Genomic DNA, 9,439 nt, shown 5'->3' with positions numbered 1-9,439 from the left:
TTAGGACACTGACAGCAAATCCTAGATTTAGTCATAAATTTGTTATTTTCATGTGAGATTAAATTATCAAATGCTTTTAATATCCTTTTTTTACTAACTTTTACAATAATTGTATAGGCCTATAACAAGAAAACAATAAATTTTATTTTAAAAAATACTAGTATATCCTAAAAACATTTTAATCTTTCAAAAATACAATCTTCTTAGTTTGTAGTTAGCTTTCCCTACAGTGTATAAGTGTTTGTAAAATTGACCTCTTTTCTAAGGCTTCTTTCTGAAAAATAAATTCAAAATTAAACAAAATAAAAAGCCTAATTTTTCCTATAGTTTTGTTTCTGATTAGATGCTCAGGAAAGGGAATTTTCTGAGCACTCTTTTCATTCTATTTTATTTTTTTCTGTAGTCTCTTGCCTAAAATTGAAAATAAATAGATTCAATCACCGGGGGGGTCCTATCCAGTTTTTAATTCCTTGCATTCTTATGTTTCCTTATTTTTGCCATAAACTACAGGTTTTACATTTTGTATGTTGCTGATTTAGAAAAAAATTGCCCCTAAGTGTTTTGAAACTAATCCTCTAATACACAAATCTCTGCAGTGTTTACTACTTCAGTAAGCCAAACAGTCCATTTCCCGAGGGACTTTTCTTTTCCCTAATGTGTTTTAGCTGGAAGAAAAATAGCCGTACACTCCATCAGTTAATGGGCTTCATAAAAATAACCCTGACTTTTACAAACATAACATTTTACAGATTTTCTTTATGTGACTTTATTCTCGTATTTAGGTATCTTACAGGAACTGCTTCCGTTGTCGAATTCAACAAGAAGAAGCTCTTTAAGACACTGACTTAATTTCATTTTAAACAATAACTTTTCTTCTGTTGAGAATAGATGTAGTGTATAGCTCCTTTGGAATAGTCTATAAAGTGGTGTTCAACCCTCCACCCCTTGGGAAGAACACTGTACACATTTTGAGAAGAACCCTGTCGATATAAGGTTGTACTGACACATACAAACCTTAGTTTTACAAAGATGTTGTTTCATTCTCTAAAGTACAAATGGTGATTCTAGTGTCCTTAATGTTATCAAATAGTAAACTAGCTTACTAGAATGAGGAAATTTTTGTTTAATCTGAAATCATTTTTCACATGTTTTTAGTTAATAAAATTTTTGTATAGTATAAAACAACTTGCAATGGATCTACATGAGGTTTTTATAGTTGTGAGCTTTCATTATCACGCATTTAAAACACCTGGCATTTTTGTGTTGATTCATTCAATCAGCCATACAAAGCACCCTCCCTGTACCAGGTGTTCTCTTAAGTTCTAGAAATTTTGCAATTAAAAAACAAAACCCTCATGATTCTTGCTTTGTGAGTCTTAAGAAGAGTGAATGAAAAGGGTATTTAAATGAATGATTAAGGCAAACTATGATTTAATTACATTTTCAGTAAGGAAAAAGTACATAGTACTATGAGAGAAAGTAATAGAGGGACTATCTTGGAAGTGACATTTCTAAAAATTTTTAATTAAATTTATGGGGATACATTGGTTAATAAAATCATATAGGTTTAAGATATACGATTCTATAATATATCATTTATATATTGTATTGTGAAGTCATGTCTTTTTCCATCACTATTTATTCCCCTTTTACTTTCTCCTACCTCCCCCTATTTCCCTTTGGTAATTACCATACTGTTGTCTATGAGATATTTTTTTTCCTTAATCCCTTTGTCGTTTTCACCTAGCTGCTCCTTCACCCACTGCCCATTCCTAGAGAGTGGAGAGGAAGTGGCATTTTAGCTGAGATAACAACTGGGTATTGTCCAAGAAAATAAGAAGCAAGAGTGTTTCTGCTGAAAGGAATGGCAAAGTGCTCAGGACAAGAAAGAACATGACTTAACAGAAATTGAAAGAAGAGCCACATTATTGAACTGTATTAAGTAACAGAAGTATTGTCAGATAAAGACAAGTTCATATCCTCTAAAGCTGAAGGTCTTTCCCCAAAGTGAATCTTCCACATTGGTATGTTTGTAGTGCTTCCTGATAGCTCAACCTCTAAATGAATCCACTAGTTAGTGAATTCAGTACCCACGTATATAAATCTCATCTTCCCAACACAGCTACTATTATTTATTCAAGCATTCTCACTTATTTTCTCTACCTCTCCTTTGATCCTGGATGCTGTCCATCACTTAGGGAGCAAAATCCTTCACCAAATTTGGGGCAGAACACAAAAGAAGCCTTGTAATGCCTGTCCCTCACCCAAGACATCCTATTGCTTTATTGTTCTCTCAATCTTTTATCCTACATAAATTCTAACTCTAGGTGACTCACTGTCTCTCTACCTACAGCAAAATGATGTCATTCCTAATAGCAAAGATAATTAATATATTTATTAAAAATAATTGTTTCCTGGAGGCCAGGAATCAATACGGAAAAATAAACACATGCAGAGATTCCGGTGTTGCTGAAAATATGTAAGAAACTATGTAATGTAAGCTTATGCTTCAAAACTCTCTTCCCACAAAAATCCTAGGATTCCACCAAACTGCTTCTTTGGCAACATTGTGGAATGCCTCCTATCTCTAGATCTTTGCTCACTCCTCATAAGTAAACCTTACCAGGAATCTGTTCTCACCCTCTGCTTTTTCTTTCAAATTGACTAGACAATCTGATTTTGTCCCACCTCTACTAAATCTTTCCATTCCCTGATTAGCAAACTACCCATTTCCTCATCCTTCTCTCACAACATTCTCTCTACAAACTGGCCCTAAGTAAAACCTGGCTGTTTACCGAGGATGTAACTTCACATTCTCAAATGAAAACTAGTCTTTCTCTAGACACCTCTCCTGTCAGGGTGAGAGTGACATTAGCGCACTCCTCTATTTGTGCTAAGACAGAGAGATCCATATTCCCCCACCTTCTTATAGGTAAGAACTTTGCCACCTTTTAACTGACTTGACCTCAAGTCAGGCAACTTCAAATATCAGCTTTTTTGCACATTGCTCCCAGATTTCCTCCCTCCAAATTCTGCAACCATTTTGGATTATTTGCTGCCCAGGAAGTCAATAGATTTAACATTCTAGTCTCTGACTTTTTTCACTCGCTCAAAGCTACTGGCTTTCACCACATTCTCCTATGTATTCATTCCTCCTGTGAGCCACTTCTTTCTTCATATAGCTTGGATCCCATGGTTCACAAACTCAACTATTCTTTTTAATGTCTACAACTTCTTTCACGTGCTATCTTTCTGTCAAATCTGCCTGGACCTCACCCAGCTTGCTGGATAGAGATGGAAAATATATTTTTAAGATTTTATTTATTTATTTCTAGAGACAGGGGAAGGAAGGGAGAAAGAGAAGAAGAGAAACATCAATGTGTGGTTGCCTCTCATGTGCCCTCTACTGGGGAATCTAGCTCACAACCCAGGTGTGTGCCCTGATTGGGAATCAAACCAGCAACCCTTTGGTTGGCAGGCCAGCACTCAATCCACTGAACCACACCAGCCAGGGGTGGAAAAGAATTTTACAGGTGTTCAGATTGGGGCCCTTCTAGCTGCGCAGTATCCAAACTCATTAATTACTGACTATTCTATGATCTTTCTCCAATCCTCATGCTTCATCTTCCCATGTGATTATTTTAAATTCCCCTGTTTTCTCTGAAACTCCATCCACTTCTCTATTTCAGCATGTAACTTTGCCTTCTGCTTTGAATTAAAGTTAAAGCTATCAAAAAAGAACTGACAAACTTACAATCTTAATTGCCTCTGTGTATGCCAGTTTCTCTGTTGTTCCCGTTGCAATGGCATCTCCATGGCTCACTCTCCCTTCCCCCACAAGCTCCATGATCTTGCCTTATCACCTATTCTTTCTCTGGTATCACTGCTTAAACATTAAAATCCTTCCTTCTAGTTCTGTTTCCCACTAGCCTCCCACACTCTCTTCCATCCCATTTTTAGCAGAAGGTATTAAATACTCTACCCTTGCAATTGCATTGGCAATTCTTAACATTAATTATTGCTAAATCACAGCAACCTTCTTCTTACCTGCAACCCTCCAAATTCTTTACAACTATTGTCTCAAAATTCACTTGATTTTCTTGTCCCACAATCAAGAGAAACTTCTTTAGGCTTTACTCTACTTCTCTCCGGGAAGCACTTGACTATTCTTATCACAGTCATTGTCTCTGACCTCTCTGACAAGATACTGTCCTCAATGCTTTATTTTTATTTTCTTTTTAAGTAATAGATTACCTTTTCAAAATCTTTTCTTCACTCACTACTCCTTGGATATCAATTAAATATCTATAGATCAACATTCAATAAACATATATAATTGTTCACATTTTTATCTATTTAATTCTTAACTTTATTATTTCTTTATTCTTTAATTTGTTATGCTTATTTCTAGTCGCTGGTATTTAACATTTATGATTATATATTCTCAGTCATACTTTATTGCACTTTAAGGCCATGTGTTTCCCTCAGAGTGCCTCTACTGATGGAGTCCACAGGCTGTGAAAACTGGTATACTGATTAACATTTTTTGGAGTATATATTCTTTATTTTCAATCTCATTTTATTTTTAGCTCAAGGATTTATTAAAAGTATTTTTTTAAGTTTCCCAACCTTATGGAAAGGGAAACTATTTTTATTTTTGTGTCTAAAATCTTATTTAATTTTAAATGTGTTCTCTTATTTTCTTATTTCCCTAGTAATTTCTTTTCAAGTTCATTTGTATTGCAACTACTTGATCACCTGATTTTCCTGCATTCTCTCTTTGGGAAGTTTGATCCTTCACATGCTTCTATCTGTAGACTTGCCCTGAGCAATATGCCAATAGCTATAGCTCCAATAAATATTTTCAGATGAATGAATCTTTAATATGGTCAACTTTGATGACTGAAAAAAATTCTAGACAGGTTGACAGCATAACATTTTAGTTTTTATAGTTTATTCAAGCATTCAAATATTGAAATATATCATTACTTTTAATCCTTATTTTGATGGTACACTTTTAAAAGACAACCTAGTCATTTCCTTAAATATGTAAGATACACCACCCTAAATAAAATGACCAAGTTAATATTTACATTGAACAATAAACTATTGTTAATGAGAACAATTTGGCTATGACATGGCTATAACATTTTGAAATAGTATTATACTTACTTCTAGTCACATAAATGGAGAGTCTGATATTTTCGTATGCTGCAAATAACCAATGGATCCAATAGAATTTTTCCTGCTCTTTTCCTACACTTTTGGCCTGAACTACAAAATGAAAAATTGAAGTAATTGTAAAACTGTGCCACACAGCACAGACATGAAAAGAACAAACTTAACATATAAGCTAAGAGTTAGATCATTTTTCTCAAAATGTTGTCCAGGGAACTCTCACATCATCTGGGATAATTTTTAAAAAAATACAGACTTCTGCATGCCAATCTAGACTGATATAATAGAAATATCTGAGGGTGGAGCCCAAAACTCTACATATTATAAACTCCACAGCTGTTCATTCCTATGCATTCTTAATTTGAGAATAAATGTTTTAAGTACTGTACTTGTTTACAATGTTTTAAGAATATGCACTGTTCAAGTCCTTAATTGCTTTAAAAAGAGCTCTTTCTATGTTGTGAGAAGAAAATACAAATATTTATTGTAACCACGATAAAAGCCAAACTCATGAGAAAGGTGCTGGTGAGAAGGAAAGTGGTTTATTCATGTGCTGGCCACTTTGGGGAAGATGGAGGACTCTCATCCCAAAGTCCATCTTCCCCACTCAGTACCAGCTTTTATAAAGAGGGAGAGGAAAGACAGAACAAAAAGATAAAATGAAGGGGTTGATTGTTCTCTACTGAGGAGACTACATGCAAGCCAACACAGTCTGTTCAGGTAATTGATTAAAGGTCAGCAAATCTGGAGCTGGAATATCTGAGAGTCAAAATTTATCTCCTCTTAAGTCAGCTTCTACAACTCTCAAGCAAATAGGCTGCTTTCTACAGTCACACATCAGCCAGACTCAGCATCCACAAGAAAAATGTCCAAAGAATGGTGTGTAGAGCCCTGGTTGGTGTGGCTCAGTAGATTGAGCTCTGGCCTGCCAACCAAAGGGTCACTGGTTTGATTCCCAGTCAGGGCACAAGCCTAGGTTAAGGCCAATAGAGGTCATGCCAGAGGCAACCACACACTGATGTTTCTCTCCCTTTCTTAGTCCTTCCCTTCCCCACTGTCTAAAAATAAATAAACAAAAAAATCTTCAAAAAAGAGAATGGTGTGTTGAGTTACATTATAAATAAAATTAGATTTCTATTAATTTAAGGAATGGGAACAAGATTCTATATAAAATGGAATATTATAGGAAAAGCCTGGCATCGAAAGTGAATTAATTCTTAAGGCTCAAGTTTATCTCAGTGTTATAGAGCAGTGCTTCCCAAATTATATGTGCATGAAAATAAACTAGAAATTAGTAGTCTATAGATCTAGAAGTAGTAAAGCAGAGACTAGATTTCACATATCTAGCAAGCTCTCAGGTGAGGCCACATTTTGAGTAACAGACAACAGCTGGCTCTGATGATTTAAAAAATCACCTTTCCTATTATTGGCTTTTAATGTAAACATATTTTAAAATTCTCCCCCCCCATGAAATCAACAAAACAGAATCTTTGATTGAAGTGAAAAACACAGATTAGCTGTTTTTGAAGTTCTTCTTGATTTTGAAAATCTTTTTACAGCATCATCTTCAACCAAAAAAAAATGTCTTTTCTCGTGAAGTTTTCATGCAAAATAAAAACTCAGCAATTAATAACAGATAATATTATTAGCAGCAGATACTTCAGTAATGCAAACCCATAACACAGAATTGTTTTAGATAATTTTGCCTGCAAGAAATAATACTTTCTAATGGTGTAATTAGAGAAAATGCATAGAAAAAATTTATAAACTTCTTAGTATTCAAATAAAGACTAAAACATTTGAAAAAAATGAATCCTAAAAAATTATCTCAATACCTAATAAATATTACCTTTTCAGTATAAAAATGTAAGGTAAAAACATAAATACTGAGCAGTTTGGGAGGATGAATTTTCTCCTGTGGATGAAAAAGGGGCCACACACTAAAGCTGACAAACTCAGGGGAAACTTGCACAGTGGGTTGACAAACTCAGGGACCTAAAGTCACCATGTAGGATGGTCTGAAATTAAATCTTTTTAGTTAAAAACAAGTCTTGATGGGTAGTCAAGTCTTAAACTGATATCTCAGTTAAGGTTAATCTTTACTTTAACTGAGCCTGTCTATCATCTTTTTCCATCTACAACCTACAACAGCTTTTGGAGAGTCAGAGTAATCATCTTTCTCGGGACCCCTCAGGGCACAATCTCCACTAAAGTAGGGACCACAGACCCCCTCCTTGTTATCATGTTCCCTGCTACCATCTCTACCTGCTGTAAATATTCACTGTTAACTATCATGTACCCATTGATATATAAAAGAAGTATGTGTCTATTCATTTTACTTTTTATACAAGCTCAGAGGTTTTCTTGATTTGCCTTCCCCCGTCTCCCTAATCTACCACCAGTGAATTTCATGTAACCCCCTTATATCTTCTCCTTTGATTTTGATATGTAAAATAAGGTGCAAATCTGAGCAACTGGCTCAGATAAACTCATAAAAATTTTTACAGGTTTGAATGTTTCTTACATCAGCAATCCTAAATGAATAAAAGACAGTAACAAATGGGAGTATTCACATTTGAGGACAGTTTAGGTTATCTGTGAAAGCTGAAATCCATGAGCTTCCAAATTCAGTAGCCGGGACTTGGTTTTGAGTAACCAGGAGGATTGGCTATTATTCAGACTAGTGACACTTTTAAAAGGTAAAGACCTAGAAAACCCAGTAATGCTGACTCATAAGCATACATTTGTTTCAGCTTTCTAAGGGAATTAGGCATGCAACTCCCATTAACAGAAGACAGGAGTCCTATATCTAATTTCCCTCTCAGCAGGCTATAAACAAACACCAGAATTTAGAGGATTTGCAGCTTTAAGTAAGCTACATTGTAATCAAGCATTGCATATGATGAAACAGAAATGATGGGAAAAAATGTCTTATCCTTAATTTTAAATGCCCAGTGTTTCACAAAGCTTCTCAAGCACAAGTTAAAATAAAGAATAGTTGCACTGCTAAGTAGCCTTTATTCTTAAACGTGAGTTCCAGCTCCATTGCCCTGATCTATTATAAACAGTGAGTTCAGCTTCTTGAAATGCGACTTTGAAAGTCTGTTTTGTCAGAATTACACAATTTTGTCAGCAAAACAACTCAATCTGACTTTACTGCAGAGAGTGGAATGTGATGATTAAAAGAAGAATTACAATGCTTCTCCTTGACAGGGAAAAGCCACACGTATGTAAATACAAATTATTCACTTGTAGTGCTGTTGCATATTTTAATTGACATCTCAGAATGAATTTTTATAGAGTTGCATCATGATAAAGGAAATTTTTTCTTCCTTTTTGACATAGAGGACCATCACTACAGATGTACAGGAGTCTATGGAAGATAATGCTAAGGAAAAAAAGGTAATATTACTTTACACAATTATATGGTCCATGAAACAATAAAATTAAAAAATGCCACTGGAAAAAATAACTTATGGTGCTGGTTCCCTTAAGGACCTTATTTAAAAATAAATAAAGATACCTGGCAGGGGAGATACCATAATCACGAAGGTGGTTTTCCCAGGGTAAGCCTTATCCATTGCACTCCAGATGTGCTGACCCCTGCAATTTCCCCAAACGTGGGAAATTCGACTGTATAATTTATGGTAGTGGGGTATGGCATTTGCACTTGCCCCTAGTTAAAAAAACAAAACAAAACAAAACAAAAGAAAACCAAAAATAAAATACTAAAGAAACAAACTAAAGATAACTCATTCATGTGAAGAATATGGTGTGTCTGGAAACTGGAGCACAGTGCTAATTGAGGAACAAAGTGACATAACTTACATTTGTAACTTCAGTCAAATGTTTTTCAGAGCACAAAAGAAATCCTAATGTAAAATTAAAAGATGACAAAGGATGCTGAAGAAGGTCATGCTATAATCTGTCACCTACTGAGATTTTGCCAAATTCAGAAGTCTTTTCTCAATCATCATCTTCACCAGTCTCTCATATCTTTTTTTAATAATGCCATTGTGTATGCTGTTCTAGTTGTCCCAGTTTTCCCCCTTTCACCTCCCTCTGCTCAGCCTGCCCCCTACTTCCATAGTCAATGCCCACACTGTTCTCCATGTTCTCCATTTCCGTAAGTTCTTCATACATGTCTTTTGACCAATTCCTTCATGTTCTTTGAAACAGTCCCCACTTTTCTTCACCCCTCTTACCAGTGTCAAACTGTTCCATAATTCTGTACCATTGATTCTTTTTTGCTCATTAGTTT

The 9,439-nt window shown here is 35.1% G+C and overlaps 1 non-coding gene across 1 annotated transcript; it reads left to right on the top strand.

Moving 5' to 3' along the window:
- Positions 1-8,693: 8,693 nt before the first annotated feature.
- On the top strand, positions 8,694-8,857 carry LOC123827637. The gene has a single exon (XR_006787293.1). It is a non-coding gene; the product is annotated as a U1 spliceosomal RNA (small nuclear RNA).
- The last annotated feature ends 582 nt before the right edge of the window (positions 8,858-9,439 follow it).

Source organism: Phyllostomus hastatus, unplaced genomic scaffold, assembly GCF_019186645.2.
Source record: "Phyllostomus hastatus isolate PE091 unplaced genomic scaffold, TTU_PhHast_1.1 phas_contig_86, whole genome shotgun sequence".
In the NCBI taxonomy this organism is placed as follows: Eukaryota; Metazoa; Chordata; class Mammalia; order Chiroptera; family Phyllostomidae; genus Phyllostomus; species Phyllostomus hastatus.
The sequence above is the reverse complement of the archived record's forward strand: the minus strand, read 5'-3'. Positions and strand labels throughout refer to the sequence as shown.